The sequence below is a fragment of the Octodon degus genome, unplaced genomic scaffold, assembly GCF_000260255.1.
Source record: "Octodon degus isolate 3935 unplaced genomic scaffold, OctDeg1.0 scaffold00176, whole genome shotgun sequence".
In the NCBI taxonomy this organism is placed as follows: Eukaryota; Metazoa; Chordata; class Mammalia; order Rodentia; family Octodontidae; genus Octodon; species Octodon degus.
This window is the reverse complement of record NW_004524752.1, coordinates 1,810,472-1,821,432: the sequence shown is the minus strand read 5'-3', so window position 1 is coordinate 1,821,432 and position 10,961 is coordinate 1,810,472.

Below are 10,961 nucleotides of genomic sequence, written 5' to 3'. Positions count from 1 at the left end.
TGGGAACTGGCCAGGGGCCTTTGAAGTGTAGCTCGAGCCCTGAACGCTTCTCCTACTCCATCTCTGCACACTCTTCGGGGTTTCTCCATCTCTGCACACTCTTCGCCTCCACCGCGCCCCAGCAGGCACATTGTTCATCCCTTTGGCACCAGCTCCGCAGGAGGAAAGGGCAGGTCCTCGTCTCCAGGAAGGAAGGTGGGGCAGAGTAGCTTCTGCCGGAAGGGAAGGAAAAAGGAGGGAAGGAAGGAAGTGGCCAAACCAAAGAAGGTGGAAACCGGTGGGAGGGCTTTACATTGTTCTGACTTCTTTCCTTTTTAGTTCTGGAAATTCAAGGCCAAGGCCATTTCGGAACCACCAAGGTTCTGCTGCCATCTCCAGAATCCCAGCCTGATCTGCTTGCCTTACGTTGGATGGAGATGGGGGGGGGGGCTGTTCCACCTGACTTGCAAATTGTAGTCACTTATATTTTAAAGATGGTATCAGCTTCCAACAAAGTCTTTTATCTTGCGTTTTGGGGTTAGGGGAGCTCCAGGATTAGAACTGTAGGTAGGGAAAATACTTGTGTTGCTGCTGTTTGAGTCAGAATTTCAAAATGTGGTTTAGGCCTCAAAACTCGCCAGCTAGGTAGAGAAAATGTATTTAACATTTCTGAGGACTTCCACTTGTGCCTGCTTTTACACTCCTACTACTTCATGTTATAGAGTGCCCACTTGCACTACTTCATTTCAGCTGATATCAGCACCCCTATGTGAGTCCCACTATTTATTTGTTTTTGGTCCTGGGATCAACCAAGGGCCACAAGCATGCAAGGCAGATGCTCTAGCACTGAGCTACACCCCCAGTCCCTACTCACAACTTTAAAACTCAGGGCTTCAGGGAAAAATACTCCTTAACATCTCTCTTCAGGATTCTCTATGCCTCTCCTGTGACCTAGGCCTGGGCCAGGTGCAGGTCCCAGAAACACTGACAACAAAAGAAGTGCTTTGATCCTTCTAAACCTGTGGTCCAGCAGCAAAGGTGTTGAATTATATTCTGACAGGTTTGTAAAGTGACTTCTTTTACACAGTGTATCTTTGCATCTCTGTTCATTTAATGCCTAAGTAAGTACAACGCTAGATGACCAGCCCATTTTCTGGCTCCATCGGTGGTGTCTTGTTTGTTCAAAGGCCCAGAATGAAAAAAAAAAAAAAATTGTCCAGTGCTTTGGAAGATATTTTCTGAAAACATACTCAAAGTTAGCCAGCGTTTGCATTTTCCCACTGGGTTGGTGAAGAGGAGGTCTGAGTTCGCTGGGCAGAGGCCAGAAGGATTGTGTAGAAGGGTACCTTTGTGTGTGTACTATAGGGAGAGAGTTATCAACATTGCCACACTTGGGGTGGGGGTGCGGCAGGAAGAGGTCCAGCACTCCCTGGTCCTTCTGTCTTATTATTAAGTTCCTACCTCTTGGTGGAGGAAGGTATGGGGAATCACATGGACAGTGAGCTGGGCGAAGTAGTGAGGTGGGAGCTGAAACGAGGCTCAGTACTCAGCTTCCCCTCCTGTTGCTTTACTGCCCTGCAAATGATATTTGGAGAAATTTTGCTGCCACTTTGAACCAGTCAAGCAAACCACAAGCCCATGGTCCTGTGTACTTGCTGGGAGCCCTGAGTTGGGGCACCTCTGGGCACTTGGACTCCCCCAGAAGATGAACCTGGTGAATAGTTCTGTGGCTGCTATATGGGGGATGTTTTGGGGTGGGGGGCAGATTGCTTGCCAATGGAAGGAAAGGAAGCATTTTCTCATTAACAGAGGGCTCTGCTGTGAGAGGGCTGGGCCTCATTTAGGCATCCTAGTCATGGAGATGGTCGCAGAGCCAGGCCAGATACCATCTCCTAGGAATCCTCAGTACATGTTCTTGGGCTGTTTGGAACTTGAACTCATGGTCTCCATAGTCCCTTCTTGACTTTAAGATTCTGAAATTTTGAAGTACGCCAGTGACCTAGGCAGCACGTGATGAGTAGCTCTTGCTTTACTAGGGATTCCATTTGTCAGGTGTTTGCTTTGTCCTTTGTAGGGCAGCTCTGCTAGGCACTATAGAGATTCAGAGGTGTGAAGAGAAGGCTTTACAGTCTTCATGGGGGTCACTATCACTTGGGTAAAGTAAGGCAGGAAAAATCCAGGGCACAATGTACCATCCTGCCCTCCATGGCTGCTTAATCAAAGCTCAGAGACTCAGCATCATGTTACACTGTTGTTCTGTGATTTGTTTTTTTTCTTGACATTTTGGATCCAGAGATCTGCAGACTGTCTGCAGATCTTTGATTTGTAGGGGTGAGGCAGAAATGAGAGACGAGTATTGAGAGAGATGGGTAGAGACAGCTGGTTTGTACCTGTGAGGTTTGAATGCTGAGTGAATGAGGATGGTGTCTGCCCTAGCAGGATGTGCTGGGATAGGGACAGGAATGAAAACCAGGAGGAAAATGAGGTGGAAATGAATGAGCCCCTGTAGGAGGAGGTAATGAGGTGAATCAGAAAAATCTGTCACTGAGATCCAAAAGAGACAGGGAGGCTTAACTTCTCTTGCTCCTTTTAAAAGATGAGATGAGTTAGTTAGAAGGCCTGGACTTATGATGATAGATGGGTTTTGTTGGCTCCTAGCAGGAGCCCAGGGATGGAGTAGGTAGGGTGTTGCCACAGCTGCTGTGAAAGATGATGAGAGCCTACCTAGCACTTAGGCAACCTGGGATCGCAGAGGAGCCCTTAGGTCTTTGAGTGTGTTAGGCAAGAAGAGTCCTGCTGAGCTTTAGGGACTCCTCCTCTGGCCAGTGCTCACCATGTCTCCTTCAGGATAGGCCTGGGTACCTGAAGGACTTGTAGGACTTATGAGCCAGAAAAAAATGTGGGGTAAGGGTGAAAGCGACCATGGTCGGTCTGTAAGTGTCTGGGGAGATGGCTGTGTCCCTCTTTAGGATTCTAATTAGTGTATCTGTTTATGTGAGTGTTAGAGTCCTAGCATCCTTGGCAATGGGAAACCCTACTTGGTTAGTTTATGTGTTTGTGTGTTTTCTGGAATAGGTTTTTTTGTGTTTGTGTTTCCTGGAATAGGTTTCCTCCGCCACGATGGCGGGTACTCTCAGAATCTTATGCCCAGATTATTCTTTTGAAGATTACTTCTAGTAGTTGGGAGAAGGAATGGGGTGTGATCTGAAGTACAGACTAGGATTTGGAAGCAATGGTGTAGCCAGGGAATAGATTTATTTATTTATTTTTGGAATAGATTTGATACAAGACACATAATTTACAGGATTTCTTAAAGGATTATTTTTTAATATTCACTCAAAAAGTCAAATGCAAAAGAATACAAGACATCTGTCCATGCACTAGAGACCCAAAGATTCCAGCTGAGGGCCTGGATCCCATGGCAGTGTCCTGCAGGAGTCCAGCGGAAGCCCTGGAGCCTGTGGCAATGCCCTCTACAAGTCCAACTGGAGGTCTAGGGCCCACAACAATATCTCTTGCAAATCTGTGTCAAGAATCTGTACTGCCCCCCACCCCCTGCACTGCCGGCCCCGCCCATGGGGCACACTGAGACAGCAATTGAGACTGGGTGTGGTGGCATATGCCTATAATCCCAGCTCTTGGGACACTGTAAACAGGCTGATCACTGTGAGTCTAATCTAGTAGTGAGACCCTGAACACCTTGTAGACCCTTCCCTAAAATACAAAAAACAAAACAAAAAACCCAAAGAATCTGTACTGAGAAGGTTAAAAGGTAAGTGATGGAAGCTAGAAAGTCTGGATCAGTGGAATGAAGGATCTGTGCCAGCAGGCCGAGGGATCTGCACTGGAGCCAGGAAGTAACACTGAAAATAAGGACCAAAGCTTCCCCAAAGAGAACCTCAGCCATCCTCAGTGATAGTGACAATGAAAGGAGCTGAATTCATACTAGGAAAGCCAGCATGCCATGTTTCCAGGACAATCAACAGCACACCATCTTCCCTCCAATTTTCCTTTTATGCTGTTGTTAGTCATCTTCAGGTGGGCTTTCCACACCCAGAGCTATACTGATTCAATCCAGTTGGGCATTACAAGTTGACTGTTAGTTAATCCACCATAAATAAGATCTAGCACCAGGGAGTTTTGAGGTGGTGGGCTAGGTTAAGGGAGAAAACAAATCCAATCCTCAGGAACCTTACCATCCTCCCTTCATCCCTGCTGAGTGGAAGGATGCTGGAGCTGTCCCTGGGTCCTGGATGGAGACTAGTGGTGCTCTAAATGGTAGAGCCTGTGGACCTTGGAACGTGACCTGGGTCATTTGAGTACCTCCTATTGTAGATGGATGCTGGGGTGGAATTTCCATCTGCCTTGAATTTGAGAATAGGAAAGCTGCTTTTGAGAGTATTGCTCTTTGCATTCAGATCGTCACAGGGCTCTTTACTTTGAAGAATGAACAGAAGCCAGAGGCTCAGTTTGACAAGGACTCTGCAGGGGAATTGCAGGATGCTGCGGGAAGCTCTTCTCCTGCTTGGATGATGGATGTGACAGGCCCTCTGTGAGAAAGGCAGCCAGATGCCAGTTGCATTTTGGGTATTAGCACTCTCTGGTAGCTGAGCCCTAGGAGATTTGTCTGTACAGGCAAAGGGTGTTGGGGGGCACTGAGTTACAAGCTGGGGAGATGGGGTAGAGGATGGGCTTTTCAGCCAGACAGGGCCTGATCTTATGCTGGGCACACTAGGCGGAGTGACCAAGAGCAAGCGCTCTTGCCCAGTGTGCCTCACTCACCTCTGAGAGCTGAGTGAGTGTCGCATGCGTTCTCTAAGGCTGTCCGGCTTCCTTCCCTGTGAGTATCCCTGTACTTCCCACTCCCACCTGCTACCCTCTGTGTTGGGCTGTGGAGCTTTATCTTCACCGTTGAGTGAGATGTTCAAGAGCTAGTTGAGCTTCGAGTGCTCGCATCCACTTTCATAATCCAAGTCAAATCCTCCTGTAGCCAGTATTCAAGCCCCTGCGCCTCTTCCCTGCCCTGTCTTTCTGCCTCTTTCATCTTTTGCTACCAATAAGAATGTGTAGAGCCCTGAAGCACTGACTGTGTAGTTTCTCAAAGTGTGCCTGTTCTTGTGCTCTGTGTCTGTGCTCGTCCTTCTCCCTGGAACATTCTTCCCTGCCTAAAACCAGAGATTCCTGGGTCATTCTATGAGACCTTCAAAGAAGGCTGTGTCTCATCATTTCCAGAATTCTTTTCCTGATACCTGCATGTCCCAGTCTGGGTTAAAACGTCCCTTTTCTGTTCTCCAGGAGCAGGTGCATACTGTAGTCATAGCAGTTAGCATTTTCACTTGGGATACTGAGCTCCTTCCCCACCCCCCACAAAGAAACAATTTTTTCTGGAAATTACTGGTGCTTTTAGTACAGTGCCTCATAAGGAACCAGCACTTGTTTATTTGCCTAGTTGCTAATTGTTCATTCTCTCTAGTCCCCATTAGAATTTAAGCTCTATGAAAACAAAGATTTTGCTTTCCTCATTCAAAGCTAAAGTCTAATATGCAGCACAGTTTGCAGTAAATATTTATTGAATGAATGCATGGAAGTCATGGGCTCTCATTCAGATTTTCTTTTTCCCTTGGATGCCCTAGTGACCTCATGTGAGCTTCTCAGCATCCTGAGAGTGGGGCAGTGGGACTTGGCACCACTTACACAGCACTTCAGTTTCCCTGCTGGAATCTTACTCCTGTTTGTACTGTTGTGATTGGTTCTGCGCAGCATTTCTAGCCTTGTGTGTGGCCAGCTCCTAAGTACAGAGGAGTTGGTACTGTGTGGCAATTCTTGGGGAACCAGACAATGGATGAGAGCTTTTTTCGCTTCTTCCCCTGGTGGCTCTTCCTGAGATGTATTTCAGAGTTTTCTCTAATGGTCCACAGCATTGGTTGACCAGTTGACCCTTAGTATGGACAGTTTCATAGTGAACCCCTGTGGTGCCATTCTCCTTCTGTGTCCACTTCCTGGGATCACATTCCCAAATGAACTACTTGCACGTAAATCTTTGTCTCAGGCCCTGCCTTTAAGGAACCCCAGTAAAGACAATCAGGTTCCACTCCTGGCTCTGCCACTTACTACTTCTGTCTTAACTTCTCTGCTTCTCTTTCCTTAGCTGAAAAATGAGTCTCATAGTGCCTACTACATATGGTTTTATAATATTAAATAATGTAATATACATGTGAGTGTTGGATGTGTTCTCCCATGTATCGGCAGGCATTCACTAAGCGCTTCTGTTTTTCTAGCTGCCTGTTTCTGTGTAAAGGCAGGTCTAGGATGCCTTGCTGGCCTCCTTGTTGGGGAGGCCCTCTGAACAAATGTTGCTGAGCATGCTCTTCATTCTGGTGGGAAAGCCAGATCAGAGGAGCAAAGGGTGATGGGCCAGATGACTCAGGGATTTGGCAACTGGATTATTCTTCTTCGGAGCATTCTGTAAACATTGGTCAATGGTGTCTTACAACATGCCTGGCAGGTGGGAGGTGGGGAAAAGCAAGGGCGTGGAGGATGTGGAGGCAGGGCGGAGGCCAAACAAGTTGCTCACAGGGGCCCTGGTGACATGTGCGAAATGTTATTCTGGCACAGTAGAATGAGGTGTCTTCATGGAGGACTGAGTGGTGATGAATCCCCAAGTCTCTTTCTGCCCCCACTTTTCTGTCAACCCCATGGCCTCTTCCAGATGGCAACATTTTGCTGCAGAGAGCCATTTCAGAGTTCCTCATGCTTTTCTATCCAAAATGGCCCCAAACAGTCAAAACTAAGAGCACAATTTCTGGACTGACTATAGGGGATTGGAGAGAGATTTAGGGGCTAGGGTGTGCTGGGCTCCCCCTTAGTGTATACATTGTGTGCTTCCTCAGCTTGCAGGCAAGGCAGGTTCTGGGTACGTTTTGCCCATCGGTTACTGGGAAGCTCTTTAGGAAATGACTCAGGAGGGTTGGGTCAGCTTTCTTGGTCTTTAATCATTACATCTTGGGGTAGGAAGGCCTTTGCTTCCCACCTGCCTTGGCAGTCTCAGCAGATAGCTGGGAACAACCATGCTTACAGATCTGCAAAGGGATCTTCTTTTCTGTAGCAGCCTCTACCACCCTAAGCCAACTATAGGAAGTGAGATTTGGGGTCAGGGTAAATGGCTGATGCCTCCCCCTCCATGGAGGTCTGGAGGTGTCTCCTTCTTCGAGGACCACTGCTCCCCACTACCATGCCCTCCCAAAGCTTCAATATTTTTGCCCTCCTGGAAGACTGGCAGACATACAGCACAAGTGTGGCCTCAGCTCGCATCTGCTTGTCTGCTGCCCCTCCACCTCCCTGACTCCGCTTCCTACCTTCATTATTGGCAGCAGTTAGAGGCCTGAGCTCTGTCACCTGTCAAGAGCCACACCCTCTGAGTTCGTTATAGTGCCTACCCTCAGGCCGCTGAGTGTGCTTAGAGACCCTGGGCTCTGCCAACACTGCTGCCCCCAGGGGGCTCCCCTTTCCCATCCCCTAGCCAGCTGCTCACAGTGGATAGCAGAGGGAGCCAAGATCTGGGGACTTTCTCTGCAGGAAAATTGCTGTGAGGGGAGGGCTGAATGAAAACCATAGAGGAGACAGGCAGTGAGAGGGTGTCATCTAAGTCACCAGGGGTGTGCATCTTATCTCCCAAATTGCCGTTCTCATTTGGATGAACATGGATATAGCCACCCAGGCCTACGCTGCTTGCAATGTGCAAGTTGGTGTAGGTGGCTGCTCAAACTCCTGCCCAGCTCCAGTCTTCCTCTTCAGCTTGTTCTTTCCATACTCCAGTCCTGTGATCAGCAGCTCAGATGAAGGTGGCTCTTTTATCACACAGGGTCATAAAAGACCTCAGGTTTTTAAGGGTGGTTTGTTTTTTATGACACAGAGTCTACTAGTTCAGGCTGACCTCGAACTCACAGCAATTGCCCTCCCTCAGCCTCCTGAGTGCTGGGACGCATATGCCCCCATTCTTGACTTCTCATGGTGGTTCTTAAAGTGGACTTCTTTAATTAGTAGATTAGCCTTAGTTGGGAACTTGACATGCAAATTCACAAACCCACCCCAGACCTAACCACACTCAGGATATGGTCCAGTGATCAAACCTTCTGAGTGATTCTGAGGCTGTTTATCAAACCACTGCTTTATCACAGTCTGCAAGAACCTGAGCAAAGAAAGGCTTGTCTAGAGAAGAGGGGCCCATCCAAGCCAGATTCCTGGTGAGTGTCCTCCAGCTTGCCAAAGACACTGGCGGCTCCCCTTTGCCAGCAATTGTAGCAGAGGCCACCAGGACTGTTGAACGGGTACTTGTCATTGACATTTCTCTCCCTGGGCACTGGAACTCCTTGGTGGGTAGAAATTCTCTTTCTCTAAGGATGGAGATGAGCTCAAAGAGGCAGTAGAAAGACAGGAGGAAAGAAAAAGGGAAAATGGATTTTCTTAAAGGCTGCTTGCCCTGTGCAGCAGGTCAGTTCAGCTATAAAGGCAGTGAGTGCGTAGAGGTCTCGGCTGGGAGGCCTCTGCTCTGGGAGGGGACCTGTGATGATTTTTGGTTAGCTGGCTGCTTCTGAGTCCAGTGGAAGAAATGCTGGTTGAGGAGTCAGGAACTCTCTTCCCACTTTTGATGATCTCTCTTCCCACTTTTGGTGCATCTTTGTTTTAACTTGAGGCAACTCTTCACAGGCTGTTTCCCAAACCATGCAACAGCAGTGTTACCAACTTCATTTAACAAAAATCATTACTCTGAGGATAAGATAAGACCCTTGTCAAAGTTTTGGAAGTTTAAAGTGTTTGGTATCTAACAGTGCTTGATTAAAAGAAGAAAAAAAATCTCTGTTTCTGTGGTCTAAACCCAAAGTGCAAGCAGAGTCTAAGGGTGGGTTCATGTGTTGGAAAGAACAGTTTGGAAGAAATCAGAATGCCTTGGCTCTTACTGTTGTTTTGCCAGCAGTAGCCCAGTGAAACAGGGTCAACTAATGTGATCATGGGTCATTCAGCTCCCTTCATCTGTGAAATGGGGTCATTATGTTATGTTTCACACCAAACTAAGATTTAACAGTCTTTGAGTCTGTTACTTTGATTAATTTGTACTTGCGGTCTTGATTCCCAGATGGGTTCCATCATATTTAGGCCTTTGACTCATGAAAAGAAAGAAAAACCAAAGAAAGGGCACATCAGGGAATGTTTCTAGATCCAGTATTCAGGACCCAGAGCCTGGAAGACAGGGACTTGAGGCAGAGCTGGAAGCCTGTCTACAAGAGTGATGCCTTGTTCTCAGAGAAGCAATTGGATGGAATTTGGGTGTTTTCCCCTCCCATGGAGTACAGGCTGGTAGTTCATAACAAGAGAGATCCCAAGACAGGTAGGTGGCTTTACAGGCTTCTGTCCTCCTTCCTCCTTGGCTTCAAGACACTGGGAACTCAAAGTCCTCTTTTCTCTTCCCCATCATGGCTGGCACAGCTGGAGAACAAGATCAGGGAGGAAGGTTGCTTAACATTCTGAACTTGCTGTGTGACCCTAGGCCTGGCCTTGGGTAGCCTCTCAGACAGAAGGACAGAGAGTAGATCACTAGATTTGGGAAAGAAAAATAAAAAAGCTGGGCTATTTCAAAGAATAAAGGGCTGGGGATATAGCTCAGTGCAAAGGCCCTGGGTTCAGTAATCCTCAGTACGACAAAATCCAAAACAACAGAACTAGCATCTCCTTAATAAGACCAGCTCTCTGCCTCCCCCTGCGCCACCTCTGGCTGTGGTCCCTGGCCACTGCTGCTCCCACCCAGGCCAAGGGTGTGTGCCCTGAGCCATGCTCACATCCTCATTCTTCTTCAGAGGCCACTCACAGGTTTGGGAGCAGTTTAAGTGGCAGAACCGGTACCAGCACACCCCGGGGCTCTAGGAGGCTGTGGCTTCTAGTCTGGGAACAGCCAGAGGCTATTTTCTACTCCCTTAGTCAGCACTGGGCGGGAAGGGTGAGGGCCTGGGAAAGGGCAGTGGTGTGAGCTTCGGTAGCAATTGCTCCTCTGTAAACACGGTAATAGCAGGTCTGGGATCGTGGCTGTCACCCCTGCTAATTATCAGCTGCAGGCCTCCCCCCCCCATAGGTGGCCACACCAAGCTCGTCACAGCCCAGGGGGATGTGGTATAAGCTCCAGACTTCAAGATCACTTCCTCCGGTTGCTAGGTAACAAGGAGTCTGCTGGAAGAGGGGGGATCTCACTTAGGAAAATCTCCCCAGCTCTCCCAAATCTCTGAAATCTAAATCAGTTGTTCTCCAGACAGAGACCTTGGCTGATGGCTCCTCCCCAGAGAAGGTCAGGGCCTGGTCCAAATGCAAAAAATAGTAGGCTGTACTGGTAACTAGTGAGGGGCCTAGCTGGCCCTGGGAAAAGGAGCGAGGGAAGCTGGTTTGGGAGCAACCGTTTTGCTGATGTTCCATCACTGCTAGTTAGGTCATGGTCTGAAGATGTCCTGCTGGGTCAAGGTTAACAGGATCCAAGGCTATTGGTCCCAATTGCCCCCTTAGCTGGTTGGTACAAGAAGCAGCCCATGTACTGGCCAGAGGGGACTAAGAGGGAACTCAGCAGAAGAGAAAATGCAGAGAGGAAGAGGGTGGGTTGTGTTAGGTGGCGTGTTCTGGGTGGCAAGCACCTGCACGTGTGTGAGGGGACAGGACCTGATATTTTTGGTTCCACTCCAGAGCTCTATGGTCCAATGTGTGAGGCCATGGGGGGAGGAGCAAGATCTTGGCACCACCTTGATTTCTTGTTGAAGCTGATGTAATTTGGGAGTTGGTGAACTGAAACTTACCTATTCCAGGGCCTACTGACCTGTCTCAGGCATGAGACACTCTGTCTGCATCATAGGCTAGAGCAAGTTCAGAGGAGAAGGAGGTTGCAGGGTCTTGAATCCTGTTAACCTTTGTTTAACATCACATTTTCTTGTTGAGTTTTTCTTTTTTTT